General features: G+C 40.9%; 1 long non-coding RNA gene across 1 annotated transcript in view; it reads right to left on the reverse strand.

The window, feature by feature from the left end:
- Positions 1-4,116: 4,116 nt before the first annotated feature.
- The window catches only part of LOC122460191, a 66,938-nt gene continuing 50,310 nt past the window's right edge, over positions 4,117-20,744 (reverse strand). Inside the window, exons 2-3 of the long non-coding RNA XR_006281316.1 lie at positions 8,935-9,084; positions 4,117-8,318 (exon numbers count right to left, since the gene is read on the reverse strand). This is a non-coding gene — a long non-coding RNA (uncharacterized LOC122460191). The remainder of the gene's footprint in view (positions 8,319-8,934; positions 9,085-20,744) is intronic.

A 20,744-nucleotide genomic window follows, 5' to 3' on the forward strand; every position in this document is an offset into this window, starting at 1 on the left:
TGCTGCTGGGTAATGCCACCACATTTAAGTAAAAAGCTGTCATGAAAGTGGAGGCTGAAAAACCTTTGCTAACGGAATAGCTTGGCAAAGAGAGAAAGTTGAGACCTTCCTATCAACACTACAAAAAGAAGGATTCTGGGTGGACTCCTCCCGAAGGTCGAAACAGCAGACCGGACTTCTACATAGAGTGCTTCCGCCGACGTGCACGAGCTGAAATTGTGGAAAAGCAGCATCACTTGCCCCATAACCTCAGCCATGCAGAACACAATGCCATCCACAGCCTCAGAACAACTCTGACATCATAATCAAAAAGGCTGACAAAGGAGGTGCTGTCGTCATCATGAATAGGTCGGAGTATGAACAAGAGGCTACTAGGCAGCTCTCCAACACCACTTTCTACAAGCCATTACCCTCTGATCCCACTGAGAGTTACCAAAGAAACTACAGCATTGCTGCAAGAACTCCCTGAAAAAGCACAAGAACAAATCCGCAAAGACACACCCCTAGAACCCCGACCTGGGGTATTCTATCTGCTACCCAAGCTCCATAAACCTGGAAATCTTGGATGCCTCATCATCTCAGCCATGGGCACCTTGACAGCAGGATTGTCTGGCTATGTAGACTCCCTCCTCAAGCCCTACGTTACCAGCACTCCCAGCTATCTTCGAGACACCACTGACTTCCTGAGGAAACTACAGTACATTGGTGATCTTCCTAAAAACACCATCCTAACCAATATGGATGTAGAAACCCTCTACACCAACATTCCACACAAAGAGGGACTACAAGCCATCAGGAACAGTATCCCCGATACACGGCTAACCTGGTGCTGAACTTTGTGACTTTGTCCTGACCCATAACTATTTCACATTTGGGGACAATGTATACCTTCAAATCAGCGGCACTGCGATGGGTACCCGCATGGCCCACAGTATGCCAACATTTTATGGCTGACTTAGAACAACGCTCCCTCAGCTCTCGTCCCCTAATGCCCCTACTCTACTTGCGCTACATTGATGACATCTTCATCATCTGGACCCATGGAAAAGAGCCCTTGAGGAATTCCACCATGATTTCAACAATTTCCATCCCACCATCAACCTCAGCCTGGACCAGTCCACACAGAGATCCACTTCCTGGACACTACGGTGCTAATAACGATGGTCACATAAACACCACCCTATATCGGAAACCTACTGACCGCTATTCCTACCTACATGCCTCTAGCTTTCATCCAGATCATACCACACGATCCATTGTCTACAGCCAAGCTCTACGATATAACCGCATTGCTCCAATCCCTCAGACAGAGACACACCTACAAGATCTCTATCGTGCATTCCTACAACTACAATACCCACCTGCTGAAGTGAAGAAACAGATTGACAGAGCCAGAAGAGTACCCAGAAGTCACCTACTACAGGACAGGCCAACAAAGTGAATAACAGAACGCCACTAGCATCACCGTCAGCCCCCAATTAAAACCTCTCCAACGCATCATCAGGATCTACAACCTATCCTGAAGGACGACTCATCACTCTCACAGATCTTGGGAGACAGGCCAGTCCTTGCTTACAGACAGCCCCCCAATCTGAGCAAATACTCACCATCAACCACACACCACACAACAGAACCACTAACCCAGGAACCTATCCTTGCAACAAGCCCGTTGCCCACTCTGTCCACATATCTATTCAGCGGACACCATCATAGGGCCTAATCACATCAGCCACACTATCAGAGGCTCATTCACCTGCACATCTACCAATGTGATATATGCCATCATGTGCCAGCAATGCCCCTCTGCCATGTACATTGGTCAAACTGGACAGTCTCTAAGTAAAAGAATAAATGGACACACATCAGACTTCAAGAATTATAACATTCAAAAACCAGTTGGAGAACACTTCAATCTCTCCGGTCACTCGATTACAGACTGAGGGCGGCTATCTTCATAAAAAAAAACTTCAAAAACAGACTCCAACGAGAGACTGTTGAATTGGAATTAATTTGCAAACTGGATACAATTAACTTAGGCTTGAATAGAGACTGGGAGTGATGGGTCATTACACAAAGTAAAACTATTTCCCCATGTTATTTCTCCCCCCCCCCACCCCACCCCCCACTGTTCCTCAGATAGTCTTGTTAACTGCTGGAAATAGCCTACCTGCTTGTCACCATGAAAGGTTTTCCTCCTTTTCCCCCCCTGCTGCTGGTGATGGCTTATCTTAAGTGATCACTCTCCTTCCAGTAAAAAGAAAAGGAGTACTTGTGCACCTTAGAGACTAACAAATTTATTAGAGCATAAGCTAAAGCATAAGCTAAAGCTTATGCTCTAATAAATTTGTTAGTCTCTAAGGTGCCAAAAGTCCTCCTTTTCTTTTTGCGAATACAGACTAACACGGCTGCTACTCTGAAAGTTGCCTTGCACTCCCAGATTTCCCCCCAAACCAAAAAAGCTTGAAATGAAAAATTATGACAGCCTTCAAAGTCAGTCTGCAGAGACATGTGGGAGACTCCAGGTAGCAAACAGTAAGCCTCATGCCAGTTTCTCATTTAGACTGTGGAACAAGCACCTGGTCTTCATTAACATCACTGCTATAGTTAATGTGTTGCAGGTGTGAAAGTGTGTGGCTGAAATCTGACAAAACACCTGTCTTTGTGGGCACCATTATATCTGTCCTAGTGTGGACGTGACCCCCTCGGGTGTGCTTTATCCTGCCTTGAAAGCCACAGTAAGCAGTGTCCTGTAATTACAAAATCAGGAGTCATCATTGCTGGGGAAAGAATTCTTTAACAAATTATGCCTAATTAGTCTGAAATTACCTTTAATTCCTGATGAAACCATAGGCTTAACTCTCTTCTATAACACCTTCCTTTTTATCTTTATGCAAATAGGATTACACACTATCACACTGCACAACTAGGCATAAAACAGCTGCAGCTAGTTCTCTGGTTATTAATGGGAACTGGATGTGTGCCATTTATGATGTTTCTGGAATGCTGCAATCAAAAAGTATCCAGTTCGTTCCAGAGTACTCAATTTTTCCCTCCCACTCAAGTATGGGAGCTTGGATCCGAGATTTTGGTTCAACCCATTATACAGAGACAAAACAGCAGGGCATTTTTTTCGAAGTCTGGGTGGTATCTGGAACTGGAGTTTTGGTTTGGGTCTATATCTAGACTTACTGTCACAGGGAGCCGAAACATACTCTACAAACCTGCATCTAATGCACTAAGTAACTCATTAAGCAAAATTAGTAAAGGTCTCAAGTGCCCCCAAGTTCCCACCTGTTTTATGTGACCAACTTTGGCCATGGTATGCCTGCCACAGGACATGCTTTCATTAACCCTTTCTTACCACACAGGGTTCTGCTTTGTGAAGGCAATGTATTCCCAGAATGTAATACGGAAAACTAATTGTGCAATATATTTCCCCCTCATGTCTACATGCAATAAGTGATCCTTCATTGAATGCACATTATATGTTCTATAGCACAGATAAGACTAACTCATGCAGAGACAGACTGGTATCTTCCTGGAAATGAAGCTATGGGTAAATTACTTTCTCACTCCAGATTCTCTTCCCCAAATATTCCTTTTTTCGGGTCTATGTTAGATTACAGCTATGAGGTAGCACTTTGAAGAGATATTTCTTTTAATCTGGCAGCTTCATATAATTTTAATAACTTGCAGTCCCTACCCAGGTCTACAAACACTGAGACTAACTTTTTATTCTTAGTATTTTATACGGCATACAAGCCCTTGCCATGGGGATGGCCTACTACAGTAACGAGGAGGTTGACAGCTTGGCTATTAGTGTACCTGATAAGAATTTGGCAAAAAGGACTGTATTTTTTGTTGTACAGCGTCCCACAAGATAAGGTCCCAATCCTGACTGGGATCTTTGAGCACTACTGTAATACAAATAATATCAGATGCATCATTTTGAGGCCCCACTGTTCCACTGAAACTTTGCTTAAAAACAGTCCCTTGTGGAATACAGCAGCAAAGCCATTACAATAAGGAATGGCAACTAGGCTTAGACTTACTGTTATTTCATTGTTCATTATTTCTTTTTTTAAAAAAGACATTAGCTTTTACATGGCTCTTTGCAATACACACTGAACTCCTACTCTAGCAATTTTATTTATGGGGTTTCTTTTTTCCACCATGAGATACAGTAAACCAATCAACCATAATCAGATTTCAGAGTCTTCTTAATGAAAATGCTCCTTCTCTTTAATGCCTCCAATGCAGGATCACATTCCCTTTTTGTAATAGCAGAAAATGTCTGGTAGTTAAAGTCAAATACACAGATTCCTAAGCCACCATAATCATATCTACCTGCCACCTAGATGACTTGACAGTTTCTCACTAATTAAAGAATGTTCTTAGAGAGAATGATGTTCATTGTACTCTGCTTAATCAGAATTAGAGAGAGAAAGAGAATGAAGGTTTTCAGGGGCCTCAATCTTTTTATATAGCCCCAATGATGAAGACATCACTGAGCAAAGAACACTTCCCCATTTCTTTTATTGCACCTTACAGCACCTCCTTCACATAATCCTGGTTGAAGAACCAATACTTCTTTGCCAAGCAGCAGCAGAATTCAGGGCTTGCAGGTCAGTTTCCAGTTTGGAGCAGAAATCAATGGTGAGGAGCCATCATTTTCTTAGTGTATGGGTTTATTTACAAAGTGTACACCAGTCCTGTTTCCTGGAACTGTGTGAGAACAGAGTGCACATAGAAAACTGTCTCTTACAGGAACTTTAGGTAAGGAACCTTAGCCTTGTGACTTTCTCTCAATCTCTCTCCAGGGCCTCATCACTTTAAACTCTGTGCCACCATCCTTTCTTCCCTCAGTTCCTGAACTTTTTCACCTCAGAAATGCTTAGTCCAAGGCTATTTGCAGAGACCGCATGGCCTAGAAAAGTGAGTTTGGATGTGACCTGCTGTTCTGTCACACAAGAAAGCTCAAAAGGGTTTAAAGGCCCAGACAGAGAAACGCGCTTTACCCTCATAATTCCCTGAATGAGTCTCTGGGTTTAGTTAGCTTTTCTATGGAGGGTTTCGTTCTGGTGCTTATACAATACTGGCCACTGACAGGAAAGCCACTAGCACCTTTTGCCACAACAGAACTATCCATCACCCATTCAGAAATAAGCAAGTACTGACCAGGATTTATGGATAGACCAACTGACTCCAAAAAACACAATTGCCTCTGACCCCCACCTCCTGCCCAACAATTTGCCCCTATCTAAACCCAGTTCAAAGAAAATGTGTTCACTTCAGATTTCCAGCCTAGAATCAGAAGTCCTAACACACCACAAGGAAAATTATTCACATACTTCCAGACATCACTAGGATCAGCAATGCTACAAATCCTATGAAAAGCTTTTCTGAATCCAACTTCAGCTCTTTTGGATACTTATGCATGCCAAAATCCATTCCTTTTAAAGTTCACCTATCTCTAGAAGAAATGTTCTTTCTGTACTGTAGAGCATCTTGTCTCAATTCATGTATCTTGAAATTTGTTCAAGTCCTGCCTCTGATAGCACTGCCTTTTCTTTCCTATAAGGTATTAGTCCTAATCAGGGCATGCATGCCCCCATTTTGTTTTCCAGTAATGCCCAAAAGTTCTAAACCTGGACAGTGGTTCTTTCACAAGGTTGAAAAGTGAAGCCTGGCTGGCAAGTGTGATGGCCATTTTCCTCTAGCAAAGAGTTGGCGGGACTTCTGGGAATTAACTCATATTACATTTCTCCCAACACACACACACAACTATTTTTACAGTGCCCCTGGGCAGGTAGGGTACTTAGAGGTTCCAGTTATTTTGGCCAGGTTAGAGTTCAGGCCCAAATATCTGTTAGCCTATGGACAGCCATGAAATTTGAGAAAGAACAGAGCTTTGAGGAATGAGCTCATCTCTAATTCTGTCCTACCAATCTGTGCTTTTTTTTTTTTTTTTTTTTTTTTTTTTTTTGAGTCTTCCTCTTAATCCTGGAATGTTTTCTGTTTGCTCCCATAACAGCAACCATTACAAATGTAATAAATAGGAGGTAAAACATGGTTCCTTTCCAAAACCATGCCCATGGTACTAAAATAACTCCGGACCCTGCTTTATTATCTATAATCTTCTGTGGTGTTCTCTCCCTGCTTAGTAATCCCAAATGAGTCCTGATTGACCTCTTCCCGAACACTGTAATAAATGCCTAATGTTACTGACTTTTTTTCTGATCACCACAAGCATGACAACCTGCCATATCTATTTAAGTATCCATTGTGTATTAGAGTCAGAACTTGAACACGAACATATCCAGCTAATAGCAAAGCAATTGATTTTGGTTATAGTATAATGGATGGGCTTTTGAATAATTCATTTATTAAGTAGATGAAGATAGCTTAGAAACATGTCAATGAAATGCATATTATCCTAAGGCAGAAACAATTGACTTGAACAGCCCAGTGCACTGTAGCAATCACAGGACTTCCAGGCAATGTGGACAAATGTAAGAAAAATATTCTCAAGAGATTATGAATAATATATAGTAATTTGTTCTGCCATAGTTTTAAAAAATGAAATTATCTCTCTTTCCAGTTGAAAGAGGGAAGTTGTGGGTGAGAGGGTATGGGGGACATGTGAAGTATAGTTAAGGCTGTTACCAAGATTCTTGCGTTCTCACTCTGAAAAAGTACTGATTATTATATCTGAATGTAATCAGTTGTCCACAGAACTACTGCAGGGACCATGCAGTTATGAACTAGTAAATGTAAGAGAGATTATATGATTCTGCTTTCTGGTTCTGAACCTTTAAAATGTATTCAGGCTGCCTGTCAGTCTAGGTGGCAGTGCTGTCATCCAGTTCAAGATGTCTATTAGCATGTATAACACAATTGTTCTCTACTCTGAATTTTATTTGTTCTTCCTTTGTTTCTCATTTTCCTTTATGTGAAGCAATTCATCCAGACTGAAAGTTCATGTTTTGGTTTTTGGGGGCCATAATAATATTGTTCAAGAACCCCTTGGTTCCTTAACAACCCAAAATATTACACTGGTAACTGGGATGCAAGAAGTTATGTTGACTTCAAAGTGAGCAGTGGCATTTTAATCAGAGTAAATTTACTTCAACCCAATTCTATTTGCTGCTAATTCACACCAGGCTCTTCCATCTTCTGGATGAGGGATCCATGTGAGGACAACTGCCCCTATATCCATACTTTCAGCACACATCCCAGCAGCTGCAACAGGACTACAATAGAGTGGTGAATCCATTTCACTGAACAGTATACCAGTAAAGTGAAGAACTGGGCAAAATTTTTGTAAGGGTACTTAATTAATAACTAGATGAGACCCGAGTCTATTATATTAGAGACATGAGTTCTCTCTTGGGTCTGCCTGTAGTGACCTTGTCCAATTCTCTCTGGTGTTTACCTGTATAAAGAGTGAATGCTCATTGCCTCCCTAAGATAGGAGGTATGAGGACTTGGTTGATAAGAGTTGTGAAGTGTTGAAAAACTAAACAGTTAGAAGAAGACTGGGCTCTTGCTGGTAGCTCAGAGTGCCTTCCCCTAGGCTAATAAGTTATTGACACACACAAGATGTGTGACACTCTACAAGCCTTTCCTCCTGAGGGCAGCAGAGTTCTTAGCTGCCCCTGCCAGGAGAATGCAGGTTCAGAGAAAGAAAAAAAATAAAGAAAATGCACTTTTGAATATTATCTCTTTTATATTAAAACATTTGTATTGTTATTGGTTTCATCAGCTTCCTTAATAGCTCCTATCAATGCTAAAGTGGCTCTGCAGAAGTTCAAAGTTGATCACTGGTTTAGTATGCTATATGAACATACATACACACACACAGTGTAAATATATGTGTGTGAATGCACATATTTATACACACACCCACACAGATACTGAGCTATGAAGCTATGATATAAACCATTGTCTGATTAAAGGTGAAGACATCATCTGCCTCCCCATCTATACTTCCCAACACATTCATTTCACTTTTCTGTGGTTCCAGGAACTACGGTGCCAACAGCAGCTTAATAACTAGAGTTCCAATTAGTTGGAACCTCCTGCTCGAGCTGATGTTTGGCAAGTTGTTTTCATGTTCCAGCTGAGTCAGGAAGATTTTGCAGACAGCTTTTATACAAAATAAACAGTCCAGAGATTCTCAGCAGAGCACCCCATGCAGTTCCAATATTTGCTGTTTTAGGATAAAAAGGTCTGCTCCAGAATTTATTTCTTTCCTATGTGTCTGTCCCAGGTTCAAAGGCCCTGTGTCCTTGTCAAGGTGTGGCTCACTCCAGAGCCTGTCAGCCAACAAAAAAAATAAAAAAAAAAAATAAAAAAAAATAAAAGTCCAGCCAAGTATTCTGCTTTCCCAGAACTCCAGCTTTGAATGAGGGGCTGAGCTCTGCATACTAGCCAAGGCAAGGTAGATAAATTTAGCCACCATCTACAACTTCATATGTTGACACTTGGCACCGTTGTCTGACACAAGCAACCCAAGTGTGAAGTATTGGTAAACCACATGCCAAGTTGTTACTGCGCTCCTTCTGCACAATAGTTTAATTGCATTGTGGTCTTTCTCAAAGCCTTTAATGCAAAGTGCCATGGATGCTTCCCTTTACTATGTGGTTTGGATCTAGGCAGAGGGTGGAATGGAAAACTGCCCAGAGTGCTGTGACAGATGTGTAATTAAGGAATAAGGCATGATAGGGCATGTGTTCTACTAGGTTACTGTCCACACCTTGGGTGTCACTGCTCAGGCAGTTTCAATAGTCTGAGATGTGAAAACTTTTAAAGAAACAGGCATTAATTCTCTGTCTTCTTTCTAATACAGAGTTATTAGATATGGGATGGGTAATATAACTCTTAACATTTTTATTCTGGGGTTAACCCTGAGAATTCTAAGGTGAGGCTTACCTTTTTACTCCTCTTCCGTCTCACTGCTATTCTACCTGTTCTTGCCATTCCTCTCAGATGTAGAAGAACCTCCCCGTGCCAAGATGCCACTGGCCTGCTGGATGATTCTGGGCAACCCACTTTCCTTCTCTGTGCCATGGTTTCCCCCATCTGTAAAATGGGGATGCTGATACATCTGTAGATCTCAATGGAAAATAAGAGCTTGGTATTACTACGAGACTGGACAGATGAGTGGAACATGGCAGATTGTGCACAGCCAGAGGGCAAGCTGCTTGCTGTCTGGGAGCAGGACAAGCCAACTCCTCCCAAAACTGCACTTTTAGGCCACAATCTCTTTCCTCCTGCCACCCACCCCTCTAACAATCTCAGCAAGTCCTTGGAAACTAGCGATAGCTGGTTACACTAGTATCCTAAGTGTTAAAGTCATTGTTAGGAGGAGGGAAACCAAAAAAAAAGTGTATCAAGAACTTCTGTTCTAATGATTTGAATTTTCACATTATCAGCCTTCAGCACTGAGCATGGAGGTAGGTGTTGCTTTGATTTGTTTCTTAACCCTCTGCTTACATTTATTTTATAGTGTAGGAATAGGGGAGGATGGGCAGTTTTTATTTTTTATGACCCCTGGTTAACCTCATAAAAACAAGACAGAAAATATAATGCCACTATATAAATCCATGGTAGCACCCACATCTTGAATACTATGTCGGGGATCCAGTTCTGGTCACCCCATATCTTAAAGGAGATAGTGGAACTAGAAAGGTTCAGAGAAGGGCCACAAGATGATCAAGGGAACAGCTTCCATACAAGTTCAGACTAAAAAGATTAGGCCCCTTCAGCTTAGAAAAGACATGACGAAGGGGGATATGACAAGGTCTATGAAAATCACAAAGGGTGTGGAAAAAAAAAGTGTTTGACCTTTCCAACAATACAAAAACCAGGGGCCACGTGCTGAAATTAACAGGCAGCAGTCTTAATATAAACAAGAGGAAATACTTCTTCACACATGGCACAATTTAATCTGTGGACTCATAGCCACGGGATGTTGTTGTGATGGTCAAAGGTATAACTGGGTTCAAACAACAGAATTAGATATGTTCATGGAAGATAGATTCATCAACAGCCGTTAGCCAACATGGTCAGGGACACACCCCCATGCTTGGATAACCCTAAACCTCTGACTGCCAGAAGCTGGGAGGCAAAGATGGGGTGGATTTCTCCAAAATGGTCCTGTTCTGTACAACCCTGAAACTGTGATACTGGCCAGTGTTGGAGACAGGATACTGGGCTAGATGTACTATTGGACCAGAGCAGTTCTTATGTTCTTAAGCCACAAGTGGCAGAACAAAGCTACAAGCGGGTTATCTCACATCATCCCTAAAGAATGAAAATCAAAGTATATTCCATTGTTCTCTGTCACTTGAGAGAGCTGTGTCATGCTCGAGGGATGATGGGGTGAAATTCAATGTTGAAGAGTGCAAAGTAATGTGTACTGGAAAAAATAACCCTAACTGTACATACAAAATGATTGGGTCTATGTTAACTCTTACCACGCAAGAAAGATTTTAGAGGCATTATGGACAGTTCTCCGAACACACCCGCTCAATGTGTGCCTTCAACCAAAAAAGCTAAACAGAATTTGAGGAACCATTAGCAAAGTGATAGATTACAAAACAGAAAATATAATGCTGCTATATTAATCCATAGTATGTCCACACCTTGAATACTGTATGCAGTTCTGGTCATACCATTTCAAAAGAGATATTAGAATTGAGACAGGTTCAGAGAAGGACAATAAGGTGATTGGGATACAGAACAGCTTCCCGATGAGAGAGATTATTTTAGCTGAACAGTCCCAGTCTTTCTAAAGGGAGGACTGAGGGGGGATATGACAGAAGTCTATAACATCAGAATGGTGTGTAGAAAATGAATGGGAAGGGTGAACACACTTTCTTAAACACAAGAACCAGAGGTCACCCAATGAAAACTATAGGCAGCAGTTAAAACAAACCTAGAGGAAGTATCTCTTCACCCAATTCACAGTCAGCCTGTGGAATCCCATTGGATTGGGATGTTATGAGGGTCAAAAGTATAACTGGGTTTAAAAAAAAAAGTATGTAGATGATTCATGGAGATCAAATCAATGGCTATTAGCCAAGATGGTCAGAGATGCAACCCCATGCTCCAGGTGTCCCTAAACTTCCAACTGCCAGAAACATCTAGCACCAGTCACCATTGGAGAACAAGGATATGTCTTCAGTAGCACATTAAAGCTCTGTAAAAAAAGTCCACCTCCACGAGGGGAGTAGCTCCCAGAGCTGGGAGTCTGGCTCCCAGCACTGGGTGCACTGTCTACACTGGAGCTTTACAGCGCTGAACTTGCAGCACTTGGGGGGTGGGGGAGGGGCATGTTCTCACACCCCGGGTGAGAAAGTTGCAGTGCTGTAAAGTGGCAGTGTAGACAAGGCCCAAAATAGTGGGCTAGATGGAGAATGTGTCTGACCCAGCATGGCCATTCTTATGACAGCATAACAGTCATCATAGATATCTTCTTGTGGATATACAGTGCTTATAATTAGTTGTGTTGTGCATATTTAGATAAATTTCCACTAGTATCATACTTGTCTGTACGAGATATAATGGAAAGGCAGAATTGTGCTCCTGTATCCACTGTACATCTGGAGTAACTATTGATGTATGGCCAGATTTTGACTTCATTACTCATGTTGACATGTGTGCATATAGCCCCGTACTGCACGTATAGCCCCATTGATTTTAAATGGGACCAGCCACAGCTTAAGGTACTGATAAAATGAGTAAGGTTGATTGAATACATGCCCTAGAATGAAATAGTCTAGATTTACACTGGTTTATCTGAAAGGGGAAGTAGCCCACAGCATAAGTCTAAGATCTAGCCATCCAAAAAGGACAAATACTCCATACATGTAGGTGTCATGTCTGTAATTAGTTTAAAAAAAATAAAGTAAAAAAAAACATTTTAGCATAAGCACAAATGAATAGCTACTTCATTAAAATATTTGTGTTTAAATTGTTTATATTTTAATTACCACAGGCTAAAAAAGTCTGACAAATCCTGTTTCTCATGAGAGGAGAGAGAAAGCCTCTTTGCCTGACTTATTTGGGAGGAGTGAGGTTAGTGAAAACAGCCCATTGTTTTCTCTGGATACTTGTTTCAGAGGCAACTGAATGAATATTTATCATTTCAAAGCCTCTGTGGAGTCACATTATACAGACTTTATTAAACTTTTCTGATGCTGTCATAAGTCTATGGATATGAATGAGAGTAAAATGAGAACTAAATGAGTCCGCTCATGTGAGTGTGGTTGAGATTTCTAGCAGAATCCTCTTTTATTGAGGCACTTTATCGTAACAGAGTCATACGCTACAAATGAAGGAAGGTACCACTGGTGCTTGCCACACCACAGGGGCATCACCAGCCAGGAAGGCCTTTAAGAATCACCGTGAGGTTCAAAGACTACAATACATGTTGGTTTTTTCACATGTGCAAATCTGAAGACCTCTCCCACAAATGGTAAGACTACTAGTCTAACTTCACTGAACAGTACCATTTGTTCTCTGGCAATGGATTTGAAAGAGAGATACAAAGAAAATGAACTACTACAATCCTATCGCTGCCCCCATGCAAGTATTCACAGGACAACTCAAAGAATAAATGGAAGTGGGATTTTCCTAGCTTGGGACATAATAAAGTATGATTATGCCCTTAAAAAAAAAACACACACCCCACACGCAGTGGAAAATGTGCATGCTTCCTAAAGGAAGGCATGAGTAATCCACTGGAGAAGTTGTTCAACAACAGTTATCCTGGTGAAAATATTACTTCTGTAATTCTGCCAAGGTCAGTGTCAGTTTAGGTTATCTGCTATGGAGTGCCAGATAGGAGTGTAAGATTTCCCCCAAAAGAGCTAAACTGACATGCACTTAACTCAGCAGAATATTTTGTAATGGCAAGGTCCAGCTTTGGTTTTACTTGCTCATTTGTACCAGTTCTACTTCCTGCCCCCCATGCTTTTCCTTCTGTTCTGCTTGCGTCTTTCTTCTACCCATCTATAATCTCCCTCAGTCACTCAACTCCTGTTAAGCATTAATGGAAAATAATTGGGGTGTGACCAAGATAACTGAAACGATGGTGCCTAAAATCTAATCTTTTTGACTACAGTCTAAAGCACAGCACATAAATCTAAACTAGACAAAATATTCTTCTACAGGTATGAATTAACTCCCACACTTGCACAGGATTCAGCCCCACATCATCCCTTGACCTCAAGAGCTGTGTAGTCAAATTCTATGAAAGTTCAGGAGCAGAAAGTGAATAGTTTAGTTTTTAATACAGCACCAACACAGAGCCCAGTTGTGCTTCCACTTTTGCCAGCATAAATCAGGAGTAACTCCGCTGATGTCAAAAGAACTACACCAGAGTAAAACTAACATGAGATCAAATTGAGCCTATAGTCTTTGGACTGCTTTCCAGAATATGTAATTACAACCTCAAGGGTGCAACAACCTCTCTACTTGAGAACTGGTGTCTCCTGCTAGTGGACTAGCTCCTTCTATTCTTTAATATATATTTAATCTCTGACTGGTGTGGTATTCTAAGAGTTCCCTGATACTTGGACATACAGTATGCAAAAGGCATATATCCTGACAACACTGTTAAGTTTCAGAGAACACATTTTCTATTTCCACATTTATTAGTTCAGCAGAAACTCCTCTTTACTGCACCATCACTCACCTGGGAATGCCGCCATACTGAGAGGGAAAAGGGATATCTGCAGACAAAGGATGGGAACACTAACAGAAAAGTTAATAAAAGCTTAATATAACTGCAGCCTGGTCAGCAATCTTGAAATTCAGTTATTCCTCAGAGAAACTGAGGTGTCAAGATTATTTCCTGCTCTCTCCTGTAAGCTCTTTCCAAAACCCCCTACCCCAATAAAGTAAGTAACTTTTTCTTTAATTTGGTGCAGACTGGTTAAGCAGCAAATCAATGGAAATAATATATCCCCTAAACACAGACAAGGGGTTTGAAACTGCAGTTCAAAAATACCCTCATAAAGCAAATGGATTCTGCTGTGCTTGCACTATCTTTTGTGGGAGGTAAGAGAAAGTGGAACAAGGAAGAGGAGTGGCTCAAAACCAAGACTGGACCCACCTGGCCAAGTCTATTGCTTACATTCTTCAATACAGGAATAGGCATATATTCTAGCAGTTATCTAGCATCATCTATCCATTTTCCATTGAATGGAGGCTGAGAAGGTGCAAAGTCAGTCAAGAAGCTCTGGATATGTACACAATAGCCACCGGCATCTGGAAGGATATTCAGCATTGAAACAATTTATAGTGTTGGCATTTAATTAGGTGATGGGCAAATCTTAAGAGTTCAGGACGTCATTTTTAGTTAGATTTAGGTAAGTATTTGGGATATTTATTGAAGTTCTAGACTGAGGTCTTCTGCTTCCCTCCAGCAAGCATGACCAATTCCTTTCCCCCAGACTCTGATCCCACTTTCTTCCTTTCCATAAGAGCACCAAGACCACACTGTTTTCTCCATAAGCTACCCCAGAGGCCCAGTGCATGCTCACACTCAGAAAATAAATGGAAGTTCCTAAACCACTTCTTTTGACTGAATCCACTGAGCTGGCACTAGTGAGTTTTTAGAAAGGTGAGTAATGCTAGGTTAAAAGTCAAATCCAAGCCATGCATACACCTCATGGTTTGCACAGCCCTCCCCCAAGTAATTACATTAAAGTGAATTTATAATCCTGATCTCCTCCCCCTATTTCTCTACTCCCACTTCTTCTGTTTACATAGGTGCTGGAACTATGGGTGATGCCACATCCCCTGGCTTGAAGTGGTTTCCATCATATACAGAGTTTACAGTTTGGTTCAATGGCTCTCAGCACTCCCACTATCCAAATTATTCCAGTAACCCTGACTGTTTCCCCTTCCCTCGTCAAGCCTTGTTCAGGCCCCTGTCCTGCAAATGCTGAACAATGTGTTTAACTCTGCTACAGAGAATGGTCCCCACTGAACTATTTTCCCCTAAGGGAACTACTAATGGAGTGAGATTACGCACATACTTAAGTGTTTGCAGGATCAGGGCTTTGGATCATAAGCTCCTCATGCCAAAACCACGGTTTGTTGAGGCTGGGACACTGTTTTTCTCTTTGCTTGTGGAGAATCTAGCACACTTTAGGGAGCTATAAATAATAAGCATTGAGTGCAAAGGACATTTTCTAATTCTTAGTGAATGGGTGCATTCTGGCACCTCTGTCCTCTACAAGTCAAAAGTCTCTCTAGGGTTCTTACGTAGGCCTCGACACTCTAGTATCTGAGCCCCTTCCTCCCCCGCATCAAAATGTGGTAGGTCAAACAGCTACGGTCACTCTGTTGCACCCACATCCATCAGATAAAATGGTTAAATCTGCCCTAGTCATTTGGCATAATAGAAATAATGTCATTGTAATAGAACAGTGTCAGAGGAACAATACCTCCTGCTTGGAAAATAAACATTTCTGCATTTATGCAGCAACAGGACCATTAACCTGTGACCATGTTCTATTCCATGAGCATTAGCTCTTAATTATAAATTGTTTTAAAATGTTCTGTCAAATTAGTGATTATACCCAAACTATTTTGTTAGAAATAAAGGGTTTATTAAGGAATCTTGTCAGCAACATACTGCTGCAGTGTTTCTGTAACATTCCATTTTCACAGAATGGGGGCCATAGTGACAAGGTGTGCGTGCTAGGAATGCTGCGATGTGGAAGGATCCAAATGGTTGATTCTCAGACACTTATTCATTGCTACTTCCCACATTACCTCCCAAGTTAAGGTTTGTCTCTTTACACCATATTATATACACACAGGTCTCTCTCTCGGTCTATGGAAAACAGGCTCAATCTCAACCATGTTTTAAACTGGGCTGAAATTTGCTGTATAAGTTAAATTATGCATTAGTTTGTGAAGTTTTCCCATAGTATTCCCATTCCCCACCCACTTCCCCCCCAGCAGGAATTCAGGACATTCAGCACCTTTTAGGCTTGGACCCCTGTCCTCATTAAATTGGGATGTTGTTGGTTTTTTCAATGAGTAATTATTTTTTCTTTAGCTTGAGACAAAAGAGCAATAAAGGAGTAAGATAAATATATTTTTTATGTACTGGTCGTATTCAAGTTTGAAAATTAAAAGCTGAATAGTAGTTACTCTTCCTAAATGTTTGCAAAGACACACCGCCCTCATTCACTTCAGTGTAGTATCCAAATCATTAAAAAGACTGGAAATCTCTGAAGGAGCTCATGGTGTGAACACAATGGAAATGAAAACTTACATCCTTTGAAGAGTCTAGCATGAACCTATTTCCACAGAATCTCAGTTGCAGTATAAATGCATGTGCTGCTAAACAAAATTAAAATCCACACACAAAACTGTTGCACTAGAACAGTAAGATTCTGACACAAACCTTCAAAGCAAGGAAAATCGCCACAGCCTCCTTATCGCAGCCCTTTGGGAGATAGACCATATGTGCATCTGTCAGGGGGCCTTGGAACAGTGGGTAATCTTACATACCTTTCATGCATACCTGGAAACTTTCATGCTTGGCTGACCCTGAAATTTTTCAACAAATATATATTCTAAAGGAGAAAAAGACAACTAGATGATAACCAGCCACGTAACAGGATCTTATAATTCCATCCATCTAGGGGTTCTATGGACATCGTAAACCATGAGATCAAAGCCCTAATCTCTTGCCAGAACCACTCTGGGAGCGATAAAGTAAAACTCCAATTGAAAGACTGCACGAAGAACTGCAGGATCCATCCCCAAAGATGGTCTTTGCTTATATATCATTGTTGCATATTTGCTTTTTTTTCCCCTCATTGGAGCTTTTCAGAGATGGTGAAAGCTGCTTAAATTTGCTTCTGAAACGTTCACCGTTTCACTTCAGGAGATTTTGCACCTTCGATATTCCATTATGCTTTGTTTCCAAAATATGAACACAAAAACAGAGCTTTGCTTGAAGTGTTGTGCTGAGAAAAGGCTGAGAGAAAGTGAAAGTGTTACCACTGCCATCTTTGAAATGTTTCCTTTCTAGACTTTGGGCAAGGAGAGGAGGTAAACAACAGACAAGGAGAGAGAAAGATGTACAATGCAGTGGATACTGATGCTATGGAACCCTTCTTCCTAGCCACATTTCTTCCCCGATAGTTGACTCAGTGGGTGCTCGCACACAAGCTGTTGGTGGTCCAGCCATTGTTACATTATAGATAGGGTGGTGAGGATATGAGAGTAGGATTAGGATTGTTTTGAGTAAAGTACTGTAGCCCTGCCAATAGAGTTACTTAAGCATAACTTTGATTTTGTTCCACTAACATTATTCTGCAGAAATTATTTAAACACATTTACAACCTTAACTTCATTTCAATGCCATTTTTAATGGGAATTCCCTTTATCTGAAGGCTTTAGAAAAAGGAGTTCATTACATTATTGTCTTCAAAGCCCTTCCTTGGTTGGTTTCAGCCAGGCAAAAATCAAAAGATACTCCATCCAAGCCCCATGCAACCCCTTCCACCACAAGTTGTTCTCTTTGTCATGACATGCCAGATTTGGGTACTAGGTAGGAAGAGTGGGGATAGGTGAATGGAAAGCCATGAGTAGATATGAAACTGGAAGGAGGCTGAGGAGTACGTGTAGATATGTGGGGATGGCACAGGTACCTTTGCTGAAAAGGTAGGGGGCATTGATAAATAAAGTGGAAGGGATATTTCTCTTTCCTTTTCTCATAAAACAGATTCCAGCAGCTCAAGAGTGTTGGAACTAGTTCACCTGTGTAGTAATGGCTGTAACATACAGGCAGTGGGCGAGTGAGAAATAATTACAATAGTGCAACTGCACTGCTGTATTGGACATGTTATCTTCATAAAAAGTTCTGCCTTATGGCCCTGGTTTAATAAAACATTTCAGCATATCCTTAAAGTTAAGCATGTGCTTACATCCCATTAAAGTCAACTTTGCTGAATAGCAAAAGTGCTTAAAGATTGGCACATGCATGAATGCCTTTTCTAAATTGCAGCCTATAAGGCTATGCCTGATAATGGCTACTGTTCTGTAGTCAAGAGCTCCCAACTTCTATGAAGTCTGTTAGAACCTTGTTTTATTCATAATACATACATTGCTATAATTTACACATCATGTGGCTTGTAAAACCAGCTTTATGGAGAGGTGGCATACTAAGAGATATGATCGTACTCTACCAGCCTCAAAAACCATTGTCATCAGGAAAAGGAAAGTGGGCCAAGAGGTAACGGCTTGATACAGATGCTTGAAACCTAGAGGTTGAAAGGAAGCCCTTAAGAATCCTGCTGAAAGCTGTTGCGAAGTATAATATGCTTCTGTACTGCAATTCCTTACATTCAGGCCTGTCGACAGCAATTCTGGGCCCCAGGGTCAAGGCCATCCCTAGGGAGGGAGTGGGGCCCAGGACAGAGATGACAAATCAGTTACTTCGGGGACAGACTGCACTGGCCAATCACGCCAGCCCATGGACCCCCCAAAGTGTGAGGCCTGGAGCGGTCACATGCACCTAGGAGCCCTGTGGCCTGCCTGGGCATTTTAAAAGGGCCTGAGGCTCCTGCCCAAGTGATTGTCCCCTTTGCCCACCGCCACCATCCCGATTGGTGGGCCTGCTTACATTCAATGAGGCAAAAGTATCTGTATGCAATGCCAGCCTTAACTCTAAATGTCCAAGCTTTCGTAGCTTTATGATGGAACATTAAAGTGATTAATAAGAGTCAGTTTTGGGACATCTTATCACCCAGATATTCAGTACTAGGAAATGTAACAGAATCAATGAAAGAAGTACAGCATATCACCAAGTCATCTGTAATAGAAGTGAACTAAAAATATAGCAGCATTTTAGGAGCCTCTTACAAAGGCGACTCTCAAAACAACAATGATCCAAGGCCACAATTCGCTATAGTTAGTCTTGAAGTGCTACCAAGACTGAATGCATAAGATCTCATTGAATATCAGGGATCAAAAAAAAATGAAAGTTTTATTCTACTGGAAAATTGGGATTCTAGACAAATTGATGGTGTACTTCAGCTTTTCTTCAGCTGGCAACAGTGAATGAGATAGTCATTTATGGTAAGACTTCCTCCCAACACTCACACCTAACTCCCCCATCAAATCCGAGCAATGATTCCCAATTTTATTTGACCTTAAAAATTCTAATTACCAGCTTGCAATTTTCTCCTTAAGTTTTTATTTTAAACAGCTGCCATCTTAAAAATTACTAATGAGAGATCAATTTCTTCTTCATTTGAAAACTAAGATTAAGACTTCAGATGTACAGTGGTCCCCATTAAACTCTGCAAATACCTTTGCTAATTAATAATATTACTAACAATACAGTAATCTCAGCATTCCATAGGTACTCACTGTGCTCAGTATAAAACATATACTGCAGTGATGATATTTAACCATGAAGGCAAGTTGTAAAATTGTAAACGTTGTTAATGGCGGACCCTCTAGCTCTAGCAGTTTTTGAGAAAAATGTTATAAATTCAACTGGAAATAGGAAAAAAAACCACAGTGGCCATCACAATGTTGTGATTTTAACATCAGATAGAATTTGAATGGCTCTAAGAAAGTTTCTGGACCAGCTGACTTTTCCCAAGCACTGGTCCTAGATTAATTACAAGAAAAAGAAATTGAATTTGAGTACATGAATATAGTCAAAAGAACTATGCCTGGTACTCAAAATTAGGCCCAATAAGGTTCGCAGGATGATGCCCTTAAATGGTGAGGACTTACTCAATGGTGAGATTCCTCTCTTCTCTTTGAGTGTAGCACCAAATACAGTGCCAGTAGCCAATTAAATTTAAAAACCCATTGTCACCTTCATTTCTGCACTCACTGTTAAAGATTTTATTTTGCAATGGTGGGACACATTGGAAGCTAAAAATATTGTTGTTCCCTCTTATTTGTATGCCTCAAAGTTTTTGCTCGCACCAGTTATCAAACTACTTATTCTTTAATGCATTTCTAAAATCCCCCGCACAAGGGTATCCAGGAACACCAGAAAATTAAGATTGCACCTTCATTCTTTCAAAGAGGAATTTTTCCTCCTATTTTGTAAGTTCCAGAGTTGGCGCTTTTTTTTTTTTTAATATATTAAGTGGGCAGACCCTTTCACACAAAAAAGCAAAGCAAAACAGAAAGTGATAGCACAGAAAACCAAACTGAACATGGATAGCCAACTTCCTGGAAAACATAACTAAGGACATTAAAAAATCCTTATGAATGGGTGTTTCATTTAAAATGCCAACCAACATGTGAAAGTCCACAGCCTTGATTCTCCCCTTAGACTAGTCTAAATCATAAGTAAATCCATCAATGTGAAGTGCCAGCACTAGTGATGAGGATCACGCCTACTGTATATGTTTTATCGTTATATTCTCTTATGCTAAATGTCCAAAACAGGTAAGGTTGTCTACTGAAAGATTTTTAGTCTGAATGCTTCATAATTTTGTTGCTCATCAAAAGTGATGGACAGAGTCAAGCAGCATGCCTGTTCTCTCTAGTCTTTAGGAAGCTGTTAAGGGCTGAACAATCTCCCATAGTATCAGCAGGGATTTAAAAAAAAGTGTCAAAGTTCTAATGCACAAACAAAATATTGTTGGAAATCACAGTTCAACCTTTCTTTCCACTGCACCAGATTTCATAATCCAGAGTCCTTCTTAATACAAAAAGAAGAGTCTTTTCTCCTG

Source organism: Dermochelys coriacea, chromosome 5 (assembly GCF_009764565.3).
Source record: "Dermochelys coriacea isolate rDerCor1 chromosome 5, rDerCor1.pri.v4, whole genome shotgun sequence".
Taxonomy (NCBI): domain Eukaryota; kingdom Metazoa; phylum Chordata; order Testudines; family Dermochelyidae; genus Dermochelys; species Dermochelys coriacea.